The 25,611-nt window shown below is 37.1% G+C and overlaps 1 protein-coding gene across 10 annotated transcripts in view; it reads left to right on the plus strand.

Annotated features, from left to right (window-relative positions):
* LOC131200689 (uncharacterized) overlaps positions 1 to 25,611 on the plus strand; it is a 278,336-nt gene that overhangs the window by 15,804 nt on the left and 236,921 nt on the right. For 2 of the 10 annotated variants that reach the window (XR_009155684.1, XR_009155686.1), the window contains exons 2-4: positions 7,735 to 7,843; positions 9,126 to 9,240; positions 11,052 to 11,208. The exons of 4 other annotated variants lie outside the window; for them this stretch is intronic. The gene's annotated coding sequence lies outside the window, so the exon portion shown is untranslated. Of the gene's footprint in view, positions 1 to 7,734; positions 7,844 to 9,125; positions 9,241 to 11,051; positions 11,209 to 25,611 lie in introns of those variants that run through there. 4 more of the 10 variants (XR_009155685.1, XR_009155687.1, XR_009155681.1 and 1 more) reach the window with 2 other exon arrangements.

Raw genomic sequence — 25,611 nt, forward strand, 5'->3', positions numbered from 1 at the left:
ATTACAGGTGCAGTATCGGTGTGATATCCTGTGACCTTGCGGGACGTCGTTGAAACTGAGAGCGTCATCAGAGGGGGCGTCTCTTCAATTTCAACTCGGTCCATAGTGCTACAGGACAGAGTAATACCCATGGCTGGAGTCAGTCCTTTCCATCAGAAAATGTGTGTATCAGGTAGGACCAACACCCCTTTAATCCTTTTTCATAGAATTACAGGCATTTTTGTTTTCCCTCCTAGTGTAAAAATATTATTTTGTATTTATAAATAGACATAATATTGCTCCTTTACCCCATTTGTGATCATCTATTGGTGCTTTGTCTTTTTTACAGACTCCTCAATTTCTGGTTCATATTGTTTAAAGTCAAGATTGTGGGAAACTCTTGTCAATTTCACTTATACCTGGAGGAACCAAAATTTAGTAATGAAATTGATATGCTTGTCTTCTAAGCTTGTCTCTTCTGGAAGCCTGGAGGGAGAGAGATGGATGATAGTTATCCTTCTCAGAGGTCACTGGGGACTTGAAACTACCAGGGACTTGCACACATAAATCAAAGTGGATGCTGCCTATTTTGTATCATCTACTGAAATGGCTGATGGCTATCCAAAATGTACAGTGCAGCCTCCAGAGATCCAAATTGCTCATCCCTGCTGTAAACCAGGTGAAATTATTGTTTAGCACAATATGTGAACTTGGTTACTGTAGCCAGTGTAGTTATTGTGAGTCACTGGACCCTGTTCTTCACCGTCCAGATTAAAACAGTGGGGAAGTTTTTATTCATGATGTATTTAAAATAAGCAAATGGATGATAATTGCAATTGTGCATTAAATGGAATAGGTGGAATAGGATTCCTAATGATTGAAATTCTTGCAAACCTTTATATGATTTCAGCCTGGGTATTTTGTTTTTGAGTTCCCTGTAAAATGGAGTCTAAAATAATAAGGCTGACTATATTAGACCCTTCTCCTTTTTGCTTTGTACCTTTAATATATAAGTGAGTGCATGTGGTGCTTTGTTGTGCTTTAATTAGGTTTGGAAAGAAATCTGTGCAATCTAAATAAATGCATGAAACAAAACCTAATAGTATCCTCATTTGTTCCTTATTTTGCATCACAGTTTTCCATTCAAATAGTAAGCACACAAATGTGTGCATACATTAGAGAAAATGCTTACAAAACCATGTATAATAAATCAAATTGCATATAAAAACATGTGGCTTAAAAGAAAACTATTCATCAATATGCCAATTTTCCTGCTGGAATTTTGTTAAGTAATTTGGAATTGGCTGTAGAAATTGAATGAAATAAAATTGTGGCTCTTAAGAAATGAAAATTGCAGAAAATAAAGCCATCTGACTTAGCTGTACTAACAGATTGCATGGTATTATTAACTAGAACCATTTATATTTTACCTTTGGATTGTTCTTGTAAATTTTGCAAATAAGAGCAATATCTTTTAAAATCATGCTGGCATTAAAGTTCCAGTTCTTTGCCATGAATTTTAGATATTAAATATTTATTATAACATTTAACAGTATTTATAAATGTTATTTGTGGCTGAGAGAGAGAAATTAAGAAAAGAACTAGAGTGATTAAAAGTTTTGTTTTATATTTCTGCAATGGAAGTCAATATAAACATTCAAAAGCTAATAATTATTCTGCCCTTAGGGACATGCATAACTTAGTTTTAGGGCCAGGTGGAATGGGGAAAAATCAATAATTTTCTTACCATAAATATTGATTATTTTAGAAATCATAAGATGATTTCTAGTGAAGTGAAGATGATGATGCTAAATTGTTTATAAAGTATACATAAGGTGGTCTGAGATGACCAAAGCAGATCCTGTTACAGATATCCATGGATTTGAGTCAGAATGTAATCCATTTTTTTTAAATTCCTATTTTTACCATCACTATTCTCCTCCCATGGAATCAGTCCTCCCATGTCAAGTTTGAAGCCCAGAATTTATTGAAATAAGTTAAAAACCTGTTAATGTTATGGGGATATTAAAACATCCTTGAACTTTGAAACAGGCTCATAGACGGGATTTTTTCTACCCTTGTATGGAATCTAACGTGCTTTTAGTTTTACCTCATTTCCTACGTTAGTTTGCGGTATAGCTTCTGATACTCTTAAACCACATTGTTTTCTATTTCCTACATATTGTTTACCACAAATGGTTTTCAAACCATAATAGTTGAAATATATTTAACGGGCTGTATACATTTTTGCTCTCACTGTGGTGGTTTTACTTTGAAGTGGTTATTATCTCAAGGAAGAATTAACAATTAAGAACATTATAACTACTCAGGATGATTCTGTGCTGCTAATTACATAATTAAAGGCTGTTATATTAGGACTGGAAGCAGAATGGAAGAGAAAATTATTTGCTTTGGACTACATAAAAAACCAAAGAAATAATATATTGTTAATATATTATAAGATATAAATAATATATTTTCAAGCGACTTTGCCTCAGTTATCCTATAACACTAATTTGAAATAATCCACTCTGAAAATTTATTGCGAGTAGAGCTGATAGTTATTGTTTTGAATTAGGGCTATTTTATAGAAATAATCCTTGTTTAGCAACCACAGTTGGGACTGGCAACTCGGTCATTAAGCAAACAGGAATTTCTATTTCTAGTTTGTGGCAAGTTAGTTTTCATCTAAACATTCGCTACCCTGATGAGCAAGATACATAGAAAGAAAATATTCATGCTTATTAAAATAAATTGTGTTTTGTCATTACAGTGTAGTGCATCTAGTATGTGTGAAACTTTTCCTGGCGTTTGAAAGTATGTACAATAATCAAATTAAGGATTAGACTTTAAAATAGAATTGTGTTCTGAATAAAGACACCAGTTTTCATTCTGCTTCTTCAAGGGATAAATCACATTTCAGTTACTTCTGAATCTATTTTGCCTTATATGAATATATATATATATTGGGTTAAATCAAAAACAACATTTCTCTTTTTCTATATAATTTTTCTTAAGTTTTATTATAAAATAAAAATATAGAAAAAGCAGAAGTTAGGAAACTAAAAGAAAGAAGTACAAAAAGAGGAATAAAGCGGTATTTCCCAAGTGTTTTCAGTGTAGAATACACAAATACACAAAAAAACAACCCCTCAACCTTTTCACATTTTAAGCCATTTCTATAACAAAATCATTCTATTCATCAAAACCTCAAAGTTTTATTTCTTTCGGTTTTGAGCAAAAAATCCAGAAGGATTTTATGAAGCAGAAACAAAACAAAATAAATTCTTCTCTTTAATTAAAACACTTTCACTGTCTCCACTGACTCCATTACCTTTGTCATCCACTTTTCCATTGTGGAAATTAGTGTATCTTTCCACCTTTGCGCATATAAGATCCTCGCTGCTGTCAACATATATAATAACAAAGTTCCAAATTTTCTTTCATGTTCTTTGTCTATTAGACTTAAAAGGAAACTTCTGGTTTCAATTTTGTATTTATTTGAACAATCTAAAGGCCACTTTTCTCATGGATAATGATTTGGCAACTGATGCATATTCTGAAAGTGTTCCACTGCCTGCCTGTCATCTTATTGCTAATTCATCTTGAGTCGTGGTCAAGATGCAAATAGGCTCTTATATCATTCAACAAGAAAGACTGTTCTAGCAGCCTATTAACAAAACGATTGCTGAATGCCATGTGCTATCTGTAGTTTTCTCAACCTAGTCAGTACTAGGTAGAAACTGTGAACATGCAATAACTGTAAAGTAGTATACTTATTTAAAGTTTAAATAAACATCAAGGTATAATTTATACAGTAAGGAAAGCTAATGCCAAAATTATTCTGGTTATTTAATAAAATATAGTGTTCTAGGATAGGCTCAGAAAGATGTCCTCTTGATCACAACATGCCTGTATATCATAATTTGACAACCTTCCCTGATACCTTTACTCTATAGAGTTTCATACCTGCCTGATCCTTGGCTAGAAATTCTGAAAATTGTAATCTCAGCCCTTATGGATCATAGCAGTTTTGTGAAAAGTGAATGTGAACACTGGAAAATCCATGCCGTGATTGCCATAGACATGTTGAGCAGAATGTGTTCAGGAGCTAGTACATTGGCTATAGTTGGTAGGCTATAAGTATGTCACATGGTAAAATCCCTTTTTAAATTCAACTTGGTGATTTAGTTGCAAAATTTTTCATGGGTATTTGAATCAGTCAATATATTTTAGCAGGGAAGGAAAAAATAAGCTCCTTTCTAGTCTTTGATAGCTTATTTTAAATTTTATTTAATTTCAGACAGACTAGATAGAATAACAGAGTTGGAAGGGACCTTAGAGGTCTTCTAGTCCAACCCCCTGTTCAGGCAAGAAACCCTATACCATTTCAGACAAATGGTTGTCTGATCTCTTCTTAAAAACTTCCAGTGTTGGAACATTCACAATTTTTGGAGGCAAGTTGTTCCACTGATTGTTTTAAGTGTCAGGAAATTTCTCCTTAGTTCTAGGTTGCTTCTCTCCTTGATTAGTTTCCATCCATTATTTCTTGTCCTGCCCTCAGGTGCTTTGGAGGATAGCTTGACTCCCTCTTCTTTGCGGCAACCCCTGAGATATTGGAACACTGCTATCACGTTACCCCTAGTCCTTCTTTTTATTAAACTAGACATACCCATTATTCCAGCAACCTTTCTTTATGTTTTAGGCCCCAGTCCCCTAATCTTTGTTGCTCTTCTAATTTGATTTAATTTTGAACAGGATTGTATGTATACCATGTATGTATACCATGCAAAGCTACAACTGTCCTGTTGCCAGTTGCTTCCCAACAAACTTTGAAATTTATAGAGCTGCAAATGTATTGAAAATGAACCTGAGCCTCAGTCAACATTCTCTTCACAATAGTTGCAGAACATCTATTGCTTTGAATTACATAACTGGGTGATATTTCCGTGGAAACCAAGGTAACTCATAATATAGCATAATAGGTACTCCTCAATTGATGACCATAATGGAGCCTGGCCATTTTGGTCGCAAGTCATGTTAGTCACAAGTCATGTTGGTTGTAAGTCTGGTTGGTCATGTGACCACCTGATTTTCTCCTTCTCTGTGGTGGTTGTTCAGCAAAAACTAGTTTTTAAGTGAATCAGTGGCTTACCATGGGCGTGGTTTTGCCAAAAAAGCAGAAGTAAAGGCCAGCTTTCTGCAAAGCCATCATAAAATGCAGTCACATGACTACAAGAAGCTGAGAAAGGGTGTAAATGTGGTCCAGTTGCCAGGTGCCAACATTTGGTCACATGTTCATGGGGCGGGGGGAGGGCAACTATTGGAACTTCAGACCTGGGTTGTAAGTAGCCCCCAGGCAGGTCCTTTAGATGGATGTAAGTCAACCTGAACACCTTCCATACATGTGGTCATGTTTAGTGTTCAGAATTCTTAGTCGTGAACGTGCTAGTTGGGATTTCTGGCATGGAATGCACCCAGATTCGAAACAAATGCTCTGTTGCAGTAATAGAGTACCTCTTTTCATTCCCAGCCCCCCTGTGCTTGATGTTAGATGCCTTCGCATTAAAAGCAAGAACACTTCATGTTTCGGGACCTCATTACTTTTAAGATACAAACAACAAAAAGCAGCAGGCTAGAAGGAAATAAAAACTAAGGATAATAATATAGACTTCACATTTATATTTTCATTTCACATTATTAGGTACAGGAGAAATGCATTGATCTTCAATTTGGTACACTTCAAATGCATTGAGCTATAAAGAACTGAAGAAGCTTCTTGGGTTAGAAGCAAAATGCTTTCAAGAAAAAAACAACAACCAAGAAAAGCCCAGTTGCCTTTTGAAAAGCAACTTTGGGACAGCCATGACCTGGATGATTGGGAATCTCCATAGACTTTGGGCTGTAAACTTTTCCAGCCATTTTGTTCAATGATCTGGCAAGTTGTGGTCCAACGTGTCTAGAGAGCATAGGTTTGGCAAATGTATCCTAGGTTGTTAGTGCACAGGAGGTTGCACAATTTCAGTTCAGAGGTGCTTGGTATGCCTTTTGGTGGCTTGCTCTGTGGTCCTTAGCACAAATAAATAGGTCATGCATTTGTCTTTTGTCTGAACAGTTTGATTTCTTTGGCCAACAAACAGTATAACTGAAATTAAATACTTCAGAGAATTCCAGCTTAAGTTAATAATTTCATAACTAGCTGCATTGTTCTCCCTGTATCCGTTTGCTCAGATGATAAATTAGCTGTGAATGCAAGGCTTGGAGAGCTTTTCTTGCATGTGCAATTAAGTGTATTTAACAAAGATAATGCCAATTTCCAATTGGAATTTCTTCTTGAAGTTCAGAATTAAAGGGGTGTTGAAGGAAGCTTTGCATATCATTACATTTATTACCATGCCTAATGTAGTTCTGCTCAGTCTTGCTGAAACCAACAATTCATCTGTAATCAGTCAGTATTCCCAAACCTCATTTAGCTTTAAGAACAACAGCAGTAATAAGTTTTTATGGCCACTCAGATGCTTAATACCGCTTAATCAGTGTTATCTCTGACTCCCTTCGGCAGCATGGGTGGGAAGAGGATAGTAAAGTGAGCAGAGATATATTGTTGCACATAATTTCATGGGATGAAACTCTAACCCACTTATAGCCATGGTTCAAATCCCTCGGGTATTGAATGCACAGTCTGATGAAGTGCCCTGTTTCTCTCTTGCTTTCCCACCCTATTAAATGGTTAAAGTCTAGCCTGTAAATAAATCCTCTGCTTGGGAGAAACCACAAGCAATCTTGTTCTCTGACCAGAAAAACTCCATAATAAAAAGTGTCTCTATGGCTCTGTTTACAGTGACTGCTTGAATCAGCAACATGTTCTGCAGTTAAGTTCTTTCTGAATTAATTTTTCTTCTCTTAGCGGTTGTTAAACCCAATCATATGCAAGCTTATTTGGAAATGATTCTTATTAGCTTCAGTAGGAAAACTTGCCTGACTCTTGTATAATCCTATGCATATTTATCCAGGAATACTCTGCTGAATATGGTGGGGCTTATTTCTGTTCAGGGAATTGCAGAATTGTTCTTGTAAATCACCTTTTAATCAACCAAAGGAAGAAATGTTCAAGGCAAGTCTTTCAGGTGTTCAACTTCCATCATGACAGCAGAGCAAATAATCTAGGGAAATAATAAATCCATGCAAATGGAAGGCTTTCTTTAATTGCTTACACCAATAGCCCATTACAGAGCGAAGGCATTTGTACAGTGTTGATTTGTATAATAACCTTGTGTTTGACAAAAGAAAGCTTCTACATGAACTTTGAGAGTTTATTTTAGTGGTCTATTGAATTTCTACAATGCTCACATCACCTAAGTAACTGTGGACAATTTAGCTTGTGCAGTACAACTTTGCAAAAGATAAACAGACCACTTGAACATTATTTGGGAAATACAGATCTGTTTGCTTATTATGGACTGTCCTGTTGATGAGGAAATGGGAAGAATCCATACATATTTTTATCAGACATTTTGCTTTCCCAAGGCAAAAGACTGGTGGCAGACAGGTTTATCTCTGCCAACTTTTGTCAGCTTTTATAATCTGCCTGCCATATCTTGGAGAATGTACGTCGTGTGGACGTCAGCAAGTCGTCCTCCTTAAAGGAGTTGCTCTAGAATGTGTGCCTTTTGCGTATCATTTTTTTCCAGAATAACTTGGTAGTAGTGTTTGATGAGCAGAAGGTGGCAGAATATAATCAATATTTCTGGGTAGGGCTTTCTGAAGCTTTGAGGAGTTTTCAATCAATGCTGACTATTCTGAGTGAGGGAGAACCAGCTGTGATGTGAGATGAAGTGATGGAAATGAACAACCAGTTTAAAAAGTAAGTAAATAAAAATTGCAGACACATCATTTCTGAAAGCCTTTCATACTATCTCTTGGTGGTGCGATGGCTCAGTAGTTAAGACACTGGGTTTGGCAGCTTTCCTCAAATTCAAAACCTGAGCATCATGCAACAAAGTGAGCACCCATTTTTACCCAGCAGTTCAAAAGCATCCAATGCAGGTAGATAAATAGTTACCACTTCAGTGGGTAGAAACAGTGCTCTATGTCATCGTGCTGGCCACACGACCATGGAAACGCCTTTGGACAGCGGTGGCTCAACAGCCTTGAAACATAGATGAGCACCGCCCCTATAGTTGGCAATAGCTATTAGAGTAAAATCTACAGGGACTCTTCCTTCCTTCCTTTCATATTAGTTTTTCTAAGATTTCATTCCTCAAAGATAAAAGTATTTACAAGTAAATAAGGCCTTCGTTACTAGTGCTTACTTCTAACTGTGTATCTGAGATTGGCTGGGAGGAAGGGAAGATGGAATGAATGAGGCCCCCGGGGAAAATTAAATAATGTCTCTTTTTCCAATGTTCACGTTAACAAAAACACTGAAAAAGTTTCAAATCTGAGTATCAATTTTCTTCATACTGTACTTACTTTAATTACAGATACTTCTCACTTAACAACTGTACTTAGCAATGAAAGTTATGACACAGGTCCCCAGAGCTACTTATGATCTGTTTTCAAAGTTATGATGGTCAAATCGTACACACACACACACACACATACACGGTCTCATGCATTTTGGCAGCCAGCTTGCATTTACTGTCACTTACAGCATCCCATGGTATTTGACCCCAATTTTTGTCAGTTTTTGTCAATTTCTGGTCTTTACTTCTGGTTTTTGGTAAAAATACTCATTGTGGGAAATTGTTCACTTAACAACTGCAGAATTCATTTAACAATTTCTGTGTTCGCCTAATAATTATGGTGTCCACTTAATGTGACTGCAAAAAGATTGGTTGTAATCACATTTAATGAATGAGATGATTTAACAATCATAATTCTGTTCTCAGTAATGGTTGCAAATTGACAACTACCTATAGCCACATTTAATTTCTCTTCATATGGACAGTATTTTTTTTTTGCTGAAATAGTATCATTGTGATGATAATGATGATGGTTGTTACATGAGAATTCCAAAGTTTTCTCTATGCAATTGGCTTTTATGTATGAATGTAACCGATGGCCCTATCACAGTCCTCCATAGTTGTGAAATTATGCAGGAATAGCAGTGAGATTGAATGATTGCTTATAAACTTTGCATGCAGAAAATGTCAGATTTGGACCTTGATATCAAGATACGAAATCCAGAGGAGCAACTGATGTGCAGCATGGACAGTACTAAGCTAAATGAACTTTGAGGATGATTAAGAGACTGGAAGTGTAAGTCCATAAAAGAGAAATTATGAAAACTGAGCATGTTTAGCCTTGAGGAGAATGAGAAGGGATATGATAGACTCTTAAAATTCCTGAAGGGATGTTAGGAGGAGGCCAAGAGACATTCTGTGCTGACTGAGAATTTAGGATATGACATACTGGTCTTGGATGACAAGAAGCTGCATGTGGGTAGATATTAACAAAAGCTTTCTAAAGGTAGTTCCAGATACTTCAGATACTCAAATAATAGGGAGGATGTACAATTTCTATCCTCTGCAGTTTACTTTTATTAATTTAATAAAAATTTAATAAAACTAAACTAAAAACTTTAACAGTTCAATCTTCTTCCAGTTTCCATGTGGTGAAATTTTGAGTGCTTCTAATGTAGTTTATGCAGGTCTCTGCATAGTGTGTTGAGCTGGTTTGTTTCTGGTATGTTCGAGAATGGCAGAGAATGGAGGAAGTAAAATGACAATCTCTTCTTGTTTGCTCTGTATTTCCAAATGTCCAAAGTTGCTGAGATATGTCTGTATAAGGTAGCTTTTAAACTATTAAGAGATAACATATTGTTATCTCAATAAAAGAGGGCAGTGCACTTCACAAACTGTGTTATCACTTACTCATACCACTTCATTTGATAGTTTCATAGGCTTTTCTTCTTTTGTGGTATACTATGTAGAAAGTGAAAAATAAATGTAATTCAGATTTTTAAAATATTTGGAATCTGCAGATTTTTGACTGCAAATTTAAAAAAATCATATTGCTAATTACTAATGTGACAGGTTTATATAATATGATTAGTATTGCATTTAATGAATTATCAGCAATATACCAAAAATAAATATCATCCCAGGTTATATTTATTTTCCATACTACTGCTTGTTTGGGAACTTTATTAAGATGTATTTAGAGTACATTATATTCCTGTTTTTCTGCACATGCCTACTCAGAAATATATTAGATTAAACCTGATGAGGATTTTGTCTCAGGTGAATGTGAAATAGTTATGGAAACTTTTACATCCTTGAAAAAGTCATTTTTTTACCTTATGGAAATATAACTACAGCTCTTTGGAAAATACCATCAATGGCCTCTTGAACACTGTCCCAAAGGCCCCATGACGTGTGTGTCTGACTGTAGAAGTTTCCCAAACAAAGGCAGAGAATCTGCTGTTGGGCTCAGCATCTTCCTGCCAGCTTCTGCTGCTGGCAAATTCAAGGTTCAGGAATTTTAGTCTCAAAAAGGCCTCAAGAGATTGCGTCAGCAGAAGGGCAGCAGATCTCACTGGTCTTGCTGCTCTCCATGTTTGTTCATTGGTAAATATAACTCCGTTTGGCTGAAACAGTCTCCTTCTTGGGGAGAATCCTGGGGAATGGCTCTATTAAAAATAATTTTACTAAAAGTTTCAGATAGAAAAAGAAAAAAAGATAGTGGAAAAAGTATAAGAAAGTGAGGGGAGGGAGGGAAGGAAGGAAGAAAAAGAGAGAGAAAGAAAGAAAGAAAGAAACCCCACCCTTCTTCTTCCTTCTTGGGAAAGGTTTTTGTGACCTTTGTCCTGCTTCACTTCACATCCCTGCCTACTGCTGGTGTGTCCTTTAGCACTGGAGTTGTTGGTCAACTGATTGCTTTTCCAGTAGCTTACATTTTAACCTGGAGATTAAATCCAGATCTTCTGATTGTTTGTTGAAACTTAAAGAAAAGAGGCAACTCCCCAAAACTGTGTCAAACCCATTGCTGTGACAAATTTGCCGACAGTGTTAAAGATCTACGATTAAATGACAGCCATCTCACGTTGCTTCTTTTTTGTTCTCTTTTAGATATTTTACTTTTACTGAGAATCGGACAGAGCAACATATCTTAGAATTTCAAGATGGACTTGACAAAGCAAATGATAAGAAATTTCTCATTTGAACTGTTGTATATGTATGCATGATGATATATGAATATGATATATAAATAAAATAAATAATTAGACTTCCGGTGGCGCCACCTTCTTCGCTGAGTTCCTAATTAAGGGGCTCCGTACTGAACATCGTAAAAGCCAGGAAAAAGCCGGCTTTAATCTCTCTCCCTGGATGAAAGGGTGAGATAAGAGCTGCGGGGGAGTGGTAGACCTCCCCAGGGGCTTTGTTTTTTATTAAACAGAGCCCTGAGGGTCGAATCCCATAAATCACCCTGCCACAAGCTCCGACCTTCAGTGCGCTCCTGCAAAAGCAGGAAAAGAAGAAAATGTCCATCTCTGCTAATTGTCTTATCTTTATGGATTTCTATAAGCAGACGGAATAAGCACGAGTGAACAACTACTGGATTGCAAATATTTTTGATTTCCTGACTTCTACCCTTTTAAAAAGAGAAACTTTTTTTTCTTTGTTTTAACTGACTGTTTAAGATGGCGCCTGAAAGAAAGTGAAAGTGAAGAATGGAATTGTAAACAAGCTGTGTAACTAAGAAGCTAAGAAACATTATCTGTGGATTTTAATGAAGTGAGCTCTCCTATACTTAAAGGGGAAAAGAGAAGTTTCTAGACTTATATTTTGTGAATTTTAAAAATTGAAATGGCTACTAAACCACCTAAGACTGGGGGTAGAAGGGGTTCTGAACCAGCTTTAGAAGATTTGATTAAAGAGCAAGGGAAAGTGTTTGAAGAAAGGTTTAAGGAGATTATGGATAATAATGAGAAAATAAGAGAAGAAATAAAAGAGAATAATAAAAAAATAAGAGAAGATATTTTGATGGCTTTCCAAGGTTTGGCAAAAAGACTGGAGGTGGTGGAGGAGGAGGTGCTAGAAATTGCTCAGTCAAATCAGCAAATAGAAAATAGAATGGGGGGAATGCAAATCAAATTGGACAAAAATGAAGATCAAGTGGTGCTGCTCTCTCTGCAATAAGTGATTGGTTTAATTTAATGGAGGAAAGAATTTTGAATATAGAAGGTTATGACTTGCTATATGGATGGCATGCATATTTAATTTATGACAAAAAAGTGGATAAGGCCTTTAAAAATCATGTGTTAAGGACTGCTCTTCTGCGTGTTTGGAAAAAATACTCTTATAAACTAAATTATAAGGTTCCTATATGGGCAAGTCCTAGACATACAATAGAGAATATAAATATAGAACAGAATCAGGAAATGATTACATATAAAGACCTTTTGTATACTGAAAGAGGTAATTTGCAATTAAAATCTCTGCACATACTAAAAGAAGAAGGGAAAAATTATACTTGGTTTCAATATGAGCAACTACGTGCTAGATGGAAGGAAGATCAGAAAATTGGTATAGAGCAGAACGAGGGAAATTTGGTAAAGCAAATTAGAAATCAGTCTCAGGAGCATATAAAGAGATTGTCTAATGTGTTAATTGAAATAGATTCTGAAAGAGACTTGGTAAAGGATTGTATGATAAAGTGGGCACAAAATTTTCAGGAGCCAATATTATTGGAAACTTGGGAAAAAATTTGGGTTAGAAATGTTAAATTCACGCAGGCAATCTGAGGGAAAACTTTTATAAACTGTTTTATAGATGGGATTTAGATCCTAAAAAATTATTGTGTATGTATCCAGATATGCAAGCAAAATGTTGGAGATGTAAATGTGATGACGCTACATATTTTCACATTTGGTGGACTTGTAAGGATATAAAGGCCTTTTGGATAAAAATTTGGTGGATTTTACAAAATGTTTTGAAAAAGAAGATAAAGTTCCTGCCACAATTTTTTCTGTTGGGAATTATTACGGACTGTACAGTAATTGAGACTAAATTGATTTTAAATCTAATAACAGCAGCAAGATTACTAATAGGACAATACTGGAAGAAAAAAGAAGTACCTACAATAGAAGAATGGATATTGAAAGTTGCCAATTTGGCTGAGATGGCGAAGATATCAGCCTTTTTGAAAGACAATACGCAAGAAAGATACTTAAAGGAATGGAAAAAATGGATTGACTATATTCAAAGTAGATATCAGACTAAGAGTTATCAGACTGTTTTTGAATGATTATGATGTATTATTTTTGATTGTTTTCGGGGGAAGTTAGGAATTGATGATTGTAGGGGTATAATTAAGTTGGGACGAAATTTTTTTAGCATATGTTTGTTTTATTTTTAACTATACCTTGTGCTCGTTCCGGGAAGTCGGGGGGGGGAGGGGGATTGTGAAGGGAGGGGGGAGGGGAGGTGGGGGGAAAGGGGGAAAAATTTTCTGTAAAACTTTTTGAATAAAAATAATAATAATAAAAATAAATAAAATAAATAATTGTGGGATAATGTTGTAAGAAAGATTGTTGATGCATAATTATCAATCAACTTCCATTCTGGCTTGGTGCACATTTTTCACAGAATAAACTCTTTGAACTTTGTATTTTTAATGTTTAACGTTGTGCTTTTCAGTTGCTTTTACTTAGAGTAATCATGAAATGCCTATCCCTTAACTCTATGATGGCGAACCTCTCTGAGAAGACATCCGTTTTGTGGGCACGCACGCCATCGCTAGCTGCTCTTCTGGTTTCCAATGCGCACGTGCATGCTGGCCAGCTGGTCTTCGCATGTGCTGGAGTGCTGGAAACTGAAGACCAGCTGGCCGGTGCGCATGTACCACCTGATCTTCGGTTTTCCGGTGCGCATGCACATGCGTTCAAGTTTGGGCACTTGGTGCCAAAAAGGTTTGCCATCACTGCCTTAGGTTCAAGATTTCACATGTCCTTATGGCAACCTTATAGAATGTCTGCAGGACTATTACTCGAAACTTGTTTCTTGAATATAAATACAGGAAGGTTGGATCTGATGCTGATGCAGCAAGAGTTAGGACTGAGCACTAGGGCAGAGAAGATAAAAAACCCCAGAAATAATCATCCTCAGGATTTTACCTGTTGGTTCTGCAACAATTTGTTGCATTTTAAATATGGCTGTATATTTTTGGTACAGATAGTTTTCGACTTACATCCATTCATTTATTGATCTTTCAAAGTTACAGTGGTAGTGAACAAAAGTTTCTTACAACTCAAACTCACATTTATGACCGTTGTAGCATCCCCACAGCCTTGTGATCAAAATTTGGGTGGTTGCAAACATCATGTATGGGATGAGGGTTGCAGTATCCTGGAATCATGTCATCGTCATTTGTGACCTGCTCAGTTGGTTTTGAATGAGCAAAGTCAATGGGGAAGCTGGATTTGTTTAATGACTACATAATTAACAACTGCAGTAATTCATTTAATAGTCATGGCAAAAAGGTTATAAAATTGGGTGCGACTCACCTTACTTAGCAATGGAAATACTGGTTGTAATTCTGCTCATAAGTTGAGCATTACTTGTAATTAAAGACTGCTTTTATCATTCAGGATTTTTCAAACGTTGAGAATGTTCAGTTCTTTTTGGATTGCTTTTCTGTGATCTGTGTCCAAGCTTTGTTTATTCTCTTTCATTCAAGTCTTTCATACTTTGAAAATAGCCTGTCAAAGATAAGTTGCTGTGATCTTTGTGATAATAGTAATCAAAACTTTGACCAGAAGAACACCAATAGCAAGAGAAGACAATGTACATAAACATAACCATGCACACATTACATTTGTGAAAAATACGACAGGATAACAGCATATTTAAGGGTCTAGTGAACAGCATCTTGAATGTGTGTACAGAGAGTAATTCCGGGGCTATCCTGAAAAGGCATTGTTAGAAAGATAGAAATTACAAACTATACCACTAAACTAGGTTACTTACCTAGTTAAAATAAGTAACTATCCACTTGATGAGATTTGCTTCAGAGCAGTTGGGAACCTATGACCGGATTACACTCCCGACTATCACTTACCATTGGATATGTTGGTCTAGTTCTACCAGGGAGGCCGGATGGGGGAAGGTAATTGTTAACAGCTTGCATTCCATATTTTCTTCTACTTCTTTTTAAGATACAAACTTCCAAAGGTGGTCAATGTGTATACTTCGTGGTTTTCATCTACAGTCGTAGTTATAGGTGAATTAAATAAATATACTAGAAGTTGTGATCTCTCACACACCATGATTATTGTTAAACATGTATTTAGAGCAGAATTTTAGCTCTTTGTTAGATCCTGTTATTACGAAGTACACTTATTGCTCTGTGATTGTACTAGTTGCATTTCCTTGGCTTGTAATAGCCCTAGCTCTTGGGCTGGGTGGATCCCAACTTTAAATTATCTGGTGATGAAATAACCTATTCATTTTATGCTCCTGTGAGTCATCTGGTTAGTAAATGAAGCCTTGAGTAGAGAGATTTTGCTTCTGTCTAGTGGGATCAAGATGTAGTCATATCTTGTCGTTCAGGTCTCCATTTGCAGCTAACAATCCATGAACAGCAATACAAAATACATTTGTGAAAAAAATGCTGCAGCTCATCTGAACTTTCCTCTGTTAGAAATGATGCCATCTAGGGGCCCCACCCTCAAGTTTCATAACTTGAATATCTAAAGTTAATCTAGTTACTTTTGCAATAAAGAATTAGAAATATATGGCCTGGAGCACAGATTTTTTTTAAAAAAAAGTCCAGTATCATAAAAAGATTTATGCCTTATTTGAGCACAGCTCCTATAGCAATGTCTTATAAGTCATTTCCGGAAATATGAATAATGAAGATGGCATATTTTTAATTGTCTCAGTAGCCAACAGATTTTTATGAATTCCAAAATAGACTACCGAAGAAGGCTAAATAGGCTACTAAAAACAACTGGATTGACTTGTTTTAGAGACCTTCCAGATTTGCAAAAATACAACAATGAAAAATGACTTATTTTAAGAGTAACCATAATTCCATCCATGCCAGTCAGAAAAACAGCCAGAAGAAAGTTAAGATGAACATTATAAACTGCTGGCTAGAATTGTAGAATGAATGGATAAAAATACAAGTAGTCCTTATATTTTTGTCAGCCATTATTGGTACATGATCCTGGTTTTAATTTTTGAGTAATTTTTGTGAAGGGTGCTCAGAATCACTTAACTGGACCAATCTGTAAAGCTTATAAGTAAGTAAATAAACATAGGTAAAGTTAAAGGTTCCCCTCGCACATATGTGCTAGTCATTTCTGACTCTAGGGGGCGGTGCTCATCTCCATTTCAAAGCTGAAGAGCCAGTGCTGTCTGAAGAAATCTCCGTGGTCATGTGGCTACCAAAGGCGCATGGAACGCTGTTACCTTCCCACCAAAGGTGGTCCCTATCTTTCTATTTGCATTTTTCACATGCTTTCGAACTGCTAGGTTGGCATAAGCTGGGACAAGTAACGGGAGGTCACCCCGTTACGTGGCATTAGAGATTCGAACTGCTGAACTGCCGACTTTTCAATCGACAAGCTCAGTGTCTTAGTCACTGAGCCACCGCACCCCTAAATAAACTTACCTTATTAAATATTCTTTTATCAAATATATACGGCCACCCATCTCACATGAAGTGACTGGTAAACTACAACAATAATTAAGTGGTCATCATTTTTTCCAAGCTCATTTGTTTGTATCACATTAAGAGTGACAGTTTCTGCTTGCTGATCATTGCCTTAAGGGAGCAGTCAATCTTGATACAGCCAAGAACTGGTTTTGTCAATTCTTTTTGCATTCCATAGTGTTTGTAATAATTATTTCCAAATCCATAATTGAAAGACATTATTCTCTGCCTCTTTGTCAGTGTCCACCTTTTACAACCATATGATTAAAAAACCCTATTCTGATATTTGTTGAAAATATCAGTTTATTATTGCCTTCCTTCCTAGGTTTAATCTCTCCAGAAAACTGCCCATCTTTATTTGTTCTGCTGGAAAACAAATAAAACTGATGTCAGAGGCCTCGTATGGTCAATGAAACAAAAATAAAGCTCCTTCATGTATTCTCTCGCCTCTTTGTTATCCTATCTTATGTTAAATACCCAATCCTATGTATCTGTCTTTTCTAGAATCTTCCCATTAATTGACACTCCTCTTATGATGATGGTTTATGCATGACAAATTAATCATATTAATTTTGTTGGATTAGGAATTAGTGTAACAGTTCAATAATTTGTACATTTTCTTGCATCTATTGCAGTCAATGCAGGCACAATCGTTTGAAATCCCCAGGCCAAATATTGCTAATATTTCTCAGAATTTTAACTGTCTGCTGCAGCTTTAAAACATTTCACTTTGGGCATTTCATCTGTGTCTGGTGCTTTCCTAGTTAATTGCTTGTCTGTTGCTTCTTGCAGCTCATGCTGTAGAAGAATCCATTTCTGAGTAATCATTTCTCAGTGCAAATCTGCTTTTTACACACAAACAAACCCATTTGTAGAGTTTTAGCTAGCGTTTCCATTTTCTTCTAATCTCACTTGTCTATATCTTATCTCTCCTAATTCTTCTTGAGTATCATTATTTTACAGTAATTGTAATTTTTCTTGTGATTTTTTTAAAATCTTTAAATAAAAATTTTCTTATTCCTCTTTTTTTTTTAAAAAAAAACATCTTTGAGATACCAATCCTTCTTTGCCATTGACGGCACTTGTATTCTGTCACCATGTGCACCTTCATCTTGTGCACCATGTACAAAGCCTTCATCTTCCATCTTTCTGTTCTTCCTAGTGTTATTCCCGCGTTCTAGCAGGGACCACTTACTATCTTTCCCTGACTATCCTAATAACTTGTTCTGAAAGCCACTTGGATCTTTTCCTCTTTGAATTTTTAAGATTTGGTTTTCTGCTTTGATTTTCATAATGTCTCTTACTATTTAATGCAAAAGGGAAACTTTTTCCTTTTTGCATTAACCTAAGCGCCCTAAATCTGTTCTCTACGTCGATTTTATATTCTCCCTGTCTCCCTGGTTATATTTTATTGGCAAGGTAAAGGTAAAGGTTCCCCTCGCACATATGTGCCCGTTATTCCCCACTCAAGGGGGCGGTGCTCATCTCCATTTCAAAGCCAAAGAGCCAGCGCTGTCCGAAAACATCTCTGGTCATGTGGCCGATATGACTGAACATCAAAGGCAAATGGAACGTTGTTACCTTCCCACTAAAGGTGGTCCCTATTTTTCTACTTGCATTTTTTACGTGTTTTCTAACTGCTAGGTTGGCAGAAGCTGGGACAAGTAACGGGAGCTCACCCCGTTACGTGGCACTAGGGATTCGAACTGCTGAACTGCCGACCTTTTGATCGATAAGCTCACATCTTAGCTCCTGTGCCACCATGTCCCTTGAAGAGAGTAAGTCCCAAACTCACTCTCTTCAATTTTCTAATGTTTCACAAACTGTACTCTGGATTGCAATTCTACATTCTCCATTTCTTTTATGTAGTTGACTTGATTCCAGGGTTGAGTATCTAGTGATGCTTAATTAAATCAGATGCTAGCAATAAACAATTATCATTAGTAATGTCATTTGTTTTTTATATTTACTCAATTCAAAGACCAAAAGCAAAATTGATTCCAGAATGTTTTTTTCTCTTTTGGACTGCAGTTATTATGTCCCTTTTTCTTGTTGCAGATTTCTGTGTTTTTGTTCCACCGAAGTATCACCCAACCAAGATTTTTCATTCTTAAATGTCAAAGTGATGTAATTTCTATAGCGGTTTGTCTTTGCCTTCTTTCCAAGTTTGATTTTGGAGTGCCTTTTTCTATATTGGCTGGCTTCTCTTAACAGTTGCAGAGCCCGACCTGCTCTCATCTCATTGTAGATTAATCTTAAATTCCTTTTTTGAAGGCAAAGCTTGTCCTGCTAGAGTTCACATTCTCATCATCACACAAGATCATTGGGGCTACTTAGTTCTCTCATTACATCAAGGTAATGTGAGGAAGGGAGTCAGATTATAATACCATCATCCTCATAAAGCATAATGAGTGGTTGATAACTCTTTTAAGAGAGAGGCATATATATTCTCACCATCCTGTTTAAGACACTTGTGACTATTTATGCTGTTCATTCCAAGATGCTCGCAAAATGCAATATTCTAATTCTGAGCCCACCTAATTTTTCAGAGTCAAGTGCCTATAATTAAGCATGCTGTCATAATTTTGATATTTGGGGCATTCAAAATTGACCAGCTGATTCATTCAAAATTCACATTCTCCAAATGGTTTGGATTGCCTTTGACCATTTTGGCTAAATTCTTAGAAGTGAAGTCTCAGCACATCCAGAGAATGTTGGATTGTGGAGGGCTGTAGTAAATGAAGATGGCATAACGTTCAGTCCTAATGGGAAAAGCTGATGCAACTATTTCCTGATTCAGTTTGTGAGAAGAAGCATTGATATGCATGAATATATACTCTGGAATGCTTACCACCATCATAACCGTTTCCTACAAGTAAAAAAATATTCAAGTAAAGATTTCTTCAAAGCAAGAGTTACAATGAGTGATTTTGAAAGTTTTTATCAGTGGGGAAATCTAAACAGTCTTTTATAGCTTGAAGGCAAATACAGCCACATCAAAACAGTCCCTTGGAGGTTAGTAGTGAATGTTATTTAAGAGACTCAAACTTCATTGCAAATTATCTGAGAAATTTCACAAAATACCTGCTCCTGGTCATAACTTTGTTTTGATCCTCATACATCATTATGACAGGAGAGCTTTTTTCGTAATAAGAACACTACACTGAACATATACTGGTGGGGTTTTTTTTTGGAAGAGGTAAATCCTAGATAATGAATATTGTAATTTTGTCTAATAATAGACCTACAAATTTATTCTATCACCACCATCACCATCATTATTAGAAACCAGCAGTTCCAAATATTAAAAATCAAAGTCCTTGGCTAGAAATGTGTCTGAAAGCATATCTTTAACTTTGGATGTAGGAACTGCTTATAAAACCAAAATCTAGGGATTCACTGGAAGCGTTGCAGCGAGACTAGCTAAAAAACAGTGGACTCCGATGAGCCTTGTAAAAATCCAGCCAAATAAACCGCAGTCAGAGGGTCTTCGCACTGGAGCCATCTTGGAGGGACGGCGAAGAGGGAAAGGCACTTTGGATGACCAAGAGGAACAGGTAAGTTCCTCGAAGGGTCGGAGGCAGCTCTCTGAACTGGCGGCAGGGATGGCAGCCATTAAAACAACTACTCTGAAGCTGGGGCAACGGGACTAAGATTAGTGCAGGAGCGATGTTTGAATGGAGTATTGTTACCGGGTGAGTGATTGGCCAACTCACAGGTAAAAAAGATTTTTTAAAAGCTTAAAAGAGGTCCTGGCATGGAAATAAGCAGCTAATTGGCACTTGGGAATTTTAATTGGAGGAAGAAGAACAAAGAGGAAGTTAAAGGACTAAAGCCCAAAAAAGAAAACTTTCTACCTGGATTTAAAATTGGATTTGGAGAAATTGGATTTATCTTGGAGAAATTAAAAACAATAAAAGGAAAAGAAATTGAAGAGAAAGTATTTTTTATCTGGATTTAAACATGTTACTTTGTTGTCTTGAAATTTGTGGATTGGAGAGAGACATCTGCTGGTGGAAAGAAAGCACTACAACAATTGTTTTGAACTGAAGGAACAGTAAGGACTTTGGCTACCGTGAGAAATTTTAAGGAGTATTTGTTTAACTTTAAACAGCTGGGTCATGATTTTGAAAGGAAGTGAAAAAGATCTTTGCGTGAGAACATAAGCAGTACTCTAGTAGATTGACTCCGTGGACCATCTAATCCAACAATATTTTCTCACAGTGGCCCCCAAAACTGCACAAAGGAAGCCCAGTAATTTCCCAGCGTGCCTAATCCCTTCAGAACACTGCCATCAAGGTTAATATTTATTGATCCCCAAGACTTCCTTGAATTGGTCCAATTCTTTGAGGCCAACCAAGCTGGTAGCCAGCACCATATATCTTATGATAGTGAATCGCAAAGCGTATATGTGCTAACTAGCTATGCCTTTCCTGCAGTGGATCATTATGTCACCAACTGTAGCCTCCTCTCCCAAGAATCTCTTCATAGAATGATATGGTGGTATATAAATTTAATAAATAAATAGTATATGCAGGTCTTGCCCACCAATGGTTGCCTTCTCTAATTTAGATCAATTCCTTATTAAACACTGGAGTGGTAGTTGAATGATGCCTTACAAACATCTTTCAACCTGCTTAGTAGGAGTGGGCAAAATCATAGAATAAATCAATCAAATAACAGGCTGTTCTGACCCAGTTTGTTTTGGAAGAATTATAACTTTAAAATATCAATCACCCCATTGCATCAGCCCCTTTTGAAGTTGACCTACTTCCGGAATCTAGAATTGGATTGGCGTGGCCCATTTGGGACTAAATAAATCCATGACAGTATGTTTAGCACATCCTTACTTGTTGTCTTGTTGGTAAATATACACCTCCAATGAAAAAGAACACATCATTTCCTGAGGCCGTTTTTCCTACTGCTCGACAGCACTCTCCAAGGAGATGCCATTACTGATGCCTTGAATACTGTAAATTAAATTATTGGTAGACATTATGACCATGACCTTCCCCCCCCCCTTTTTTTTTTTTTTGCTGATTGCCAATGCTCTTACAGCAATAGTTTATAGTGGCTAAATATATGTTAAATTGAGCCCCCCATATCTTTTCCTTTCAGGGTAAAAAAGGCAGCATATGATGAATACAATCCTGCTATAAATAAACTTTTAAAAAGTCTTTCTCCTAAATCAAAGAGACTTCATTATGGAATATTTGTTTCTTGTTTGAACCTTTTACCTTATGAACAGTTTTCTCTGGTGCCAACTTCTAGTCTTTTCTTCCCACTGAATGTTTTTATTCAAAAGCTCTTGTAAAGTTAGTTTATCCCAAAAAAGTTTATTCAGATGTTTTGTTCCTTGGTCAAAGAGCAAATGCAGGAGAATAGATCTGCATTGTTTTCTTCAGTAGGTAAGTTCTCTTGATCCAAAGAGCATTCACTCGACTGCTTGTTATTGAAAGTGGTTCATTGTGTGGGGAAAAATGTTATTTATTAAGGAGAGAGATTTCTTTGAGACCCTATTGGAGCATTGCTAACTTCATTATCTGGTGAAACATGCTGGGATTGATTTTAACTCCCACTCCAGTGAAAGTCTGTGAGAACCCGAGTGAGATTAATTGAGCTAAATCTGTACTGGGTAAATTATGGGAAGCTTTCCTTTAGCTAGCAATAACCCTTCACTGTTACATCTTAAAGTTGTGACATATAAAATTATAGACTGTAGTTCACAGGTGAAAGCAGGAATTGAGTGCTGGCAGATAGTATTTTGAGGTCTTACAGAGGATGTATTTTTATAGGCAAAGAAAGCCATTCAGTTTCAAAAACTAAGTCATATGTTGCTCTGCCACTTCTTAATCTGTCGAATTTTCATTGCTAAAACATTTTGCCTCTATATAGAATGGGAATATGGATTGTAACTATTGGCTAATAAAATTTTGGATATATTGTCTCCAATATCATTGAATAAAATGTTTATAATATGCCTTGTACTCATATGCTGGCTTAGAAACCAGGAGACTGAGTTTAAGCCTCCCTTAGGCATGAAAGCTGGCTGGGTGACTTTGGGCCATTCACTCTCTCCCAGCCCAATTACCTCACAGGATGGTTGTTGGGAAAACAGGAGTAATAAGTATGTGTGCCACTTTGAGTGGACCCAAAATATATTTTAAAAGGTGTGTAAAATTATGATTAGTTACACAGTCAGCCATACCTTTAGACTGGATTTGATATTTTGTCCACCTATCAAGTTCTTTGTAAGGATAGTCAGATGTTGTTTAATAATATTACAGATATTGTTGCAGACTGTAAATGTTGTTATTCATGTTAGTGGAGCACATAATGCATATAATTCTCCGGCAAAACTATTGGCTAGATTCACATACTGTAGTAAGCTACTAAGCCATGCTTATTTGAACTATGGTTTATTGAATAAAGCATCTGTCAAGCAATTTTTTTTAAAAAAAATGCCATGATACCAATGCTGTTTATTTGTATTTGGATTTTTTGTCCTCCAAAACCTTTGTGTTATAGCTTAATGCAATATGTAAACATAGAAGTACACTGTGTATGCAGTTATATGTATTCCATCTACCTGTCTTTCCAACTCGCAGAATTTGCAATTTTCATTGCCTTTCAAAAACCTGCTTGATCAGATGCATCAAGATAGATATCAGAACTAATATGCTATCATGGAAATCAATTGTGCTATTGTGATTCTTCAGATACAACAATCACTAATAACTCACGTCATTTAATAATGTTAAGGTAGACGGTTCATGAATCAGTAACTGATTAACGATTAAACAAATAGCCATTAAAAAAAAACAATGGAAGATACATTCATTGTTCAAGAACTTGACTGGGACTGATGCTTCTTCATGAAGCATACTGTCGTGTCTCCCTCCCCCTCCGATGACTGGGTCTAGGAAGTCCGTATCAAGCATGGCAACGAAGCCTCTGCAGCTTTGCCAAATTCCTTCCAGGTTTCTCAGGGCAGGCAGGAGTCCATGTTGTGACTTCAACAAACTAGATGAGACTTTGCTTGACTCAAGGTTGGAATGCCAAAAGTAGGTCCTTTATATAGGCTGTGGGGTGTGGCTCCATGACTCAGCATTTATCCAGGCCTGCCCTACCCTTCCTTCTGTTGGCGTTGCCTCTCAGATCTCCGGAAGCGAGGATCCTCCCACACTGAATTGTCTTCAGCTGTCTCTACTGTTGGCATCTGGGAAAGGGAGGGGTCAGAGGGAGCAGGTCCGGGTAATTGCACCACTTGGCTGACTTCCTGCTCTGACGGCTGCGTCGAAGGAACACACACTGTATGAGTGAGCTATATGGGGTTTCTGTTTTCACTCCTTGACTCCTCTCTGGGCATGGGCCAGGGCCGGGGGCTGGAGGCATGACAGGCCATTCATCTTCATTATCAGACTCGGAGTCTGATAACAGGCCCAGGAGGAGACGGGAGGGGCCCGGCTGAGGAGGACGAGGCACAACACATACAATATGAAGAATGAGAAGTAAGCAGTGGTGGGCTACTGCCGGTTATAACTGGTTCGGGCAAACTGGTAGTTCCGACTTATCAGCTGGATAGTCGGAACTAACTACCTGGCCCCCTGCCCTATCCTGTCCTATATTTCCTTTTTGGCTCAGCTGATTCGCGCGGCACAGCTGATTTCCGTGCCTCTGTTGTTCTACTTACTGGGGCTGCCTTAGAAGGTAAGCAGCTAAACTTCAAATTGCTGTATTTTGAACACTGAATGCAAGAGTGTTTGGTGCGTGTCTGTGTATGAAGCCCGCGTGCACAAAGTACGCACTCACAGAACTGGTTATTAAACCAGTTTCAGCCCACCACTGGAAGTAAGCTAACCAAGTTAACTGATGTCACCAATAGTAAAGAAGATAAAGAACACAGAGAACTGCTGAATCGACCATGCATAGTAGCAAGGGAAATTCCCTTTTGAATGATTGTTTCATTCCTTCCAATTTAAAGACCACCAGGAAGTTATCCTGCATCAAAGCAATCTTAGATTGGAAGTGAGTCAGTTACATGATTAGTGTTAGTTATTCATGTCATCTTTCTTCCATTGATTTTTCCCCCCTCATACCAGGCCGTTCCAATGCATTGAGCTGAAGATTATTGATGGCTCAAAGGTAATCCGTGAGCTTTCTGATAGAGTCAATTATGCAGGGGGTTATTTCACATTGAAAATATGGATCCTGAGAAGGGACACAGTGGCTCAGAAACTTAATGATGCTGGAACTGCTGGCTAGAAATAGTCTGCACTCTGGTGTTTTAAGCCCGGCTCCATGAGACAGAGTGAGCTCCCATTGTTCAATCTCTAGCTCCTATTTACCCAGCAGATAAAAAGCATGCAATATTGCAAGTAGATTAATGGGTACAACTTCGGTGGGGAAAACCTAATTGTGTTCATGTTTGTGGAGAGCAGAAGCCAGGACTGGACCTGGATGGATGCAAGGCATCATGACTGAGGCAAGGTGAGACCAGAAAAGGAGATCAGAAGAGCCAGCAACCCAAATGTGGCTAGTTAGCTGATGTAAAGCTAGTTTCATCTCCTGCGGTGCACCAAAGGGTGACATATAATAAGTTCTGAGCAGCATGAACCATTCTAGGCTGTCAGGACTGCATTGTATGTCTAGCATGTGTAATTTCCGTGACATTGTAGGCAATACACTAAATAGTAAATATGGATTCTGAAAGTTCTAAACAGAGAAGTTTTTCAATAGCGAACTGAGTCCTGTATATTGGGCTATTATTTCACATCAGTTGCTGCTATCTTAATTAAATTCAATTAAACACAGTCAATGGCACATGAGAGAAATATATAAAGATGTCTTTTTGCTTTCACAGAATTCTGATTCAGAAAAAAATGGTTTCCCTTTCAATTAGCTCCTGTTGGAGACCAGATTTTCGTTAAAAACAAAAATGTTCTCCTTCTAAGACAAGGGAAGACATGT

Source organism: Ahaetulla prasina, chromosome 6 (genome assembly GCF_028640845.1).
Source record: "Ahaetulla prasina isolate Xishuangbanna chromosome 6, ASM2864084v1, whole genome shotgun sequence".
Taxonomy (NCBI): Eukaryota; Metazoa; Chordata; class Lepidosauria; order Squamata; family Colubridae; genus Ahaetulla; species Ahaetulla prasina.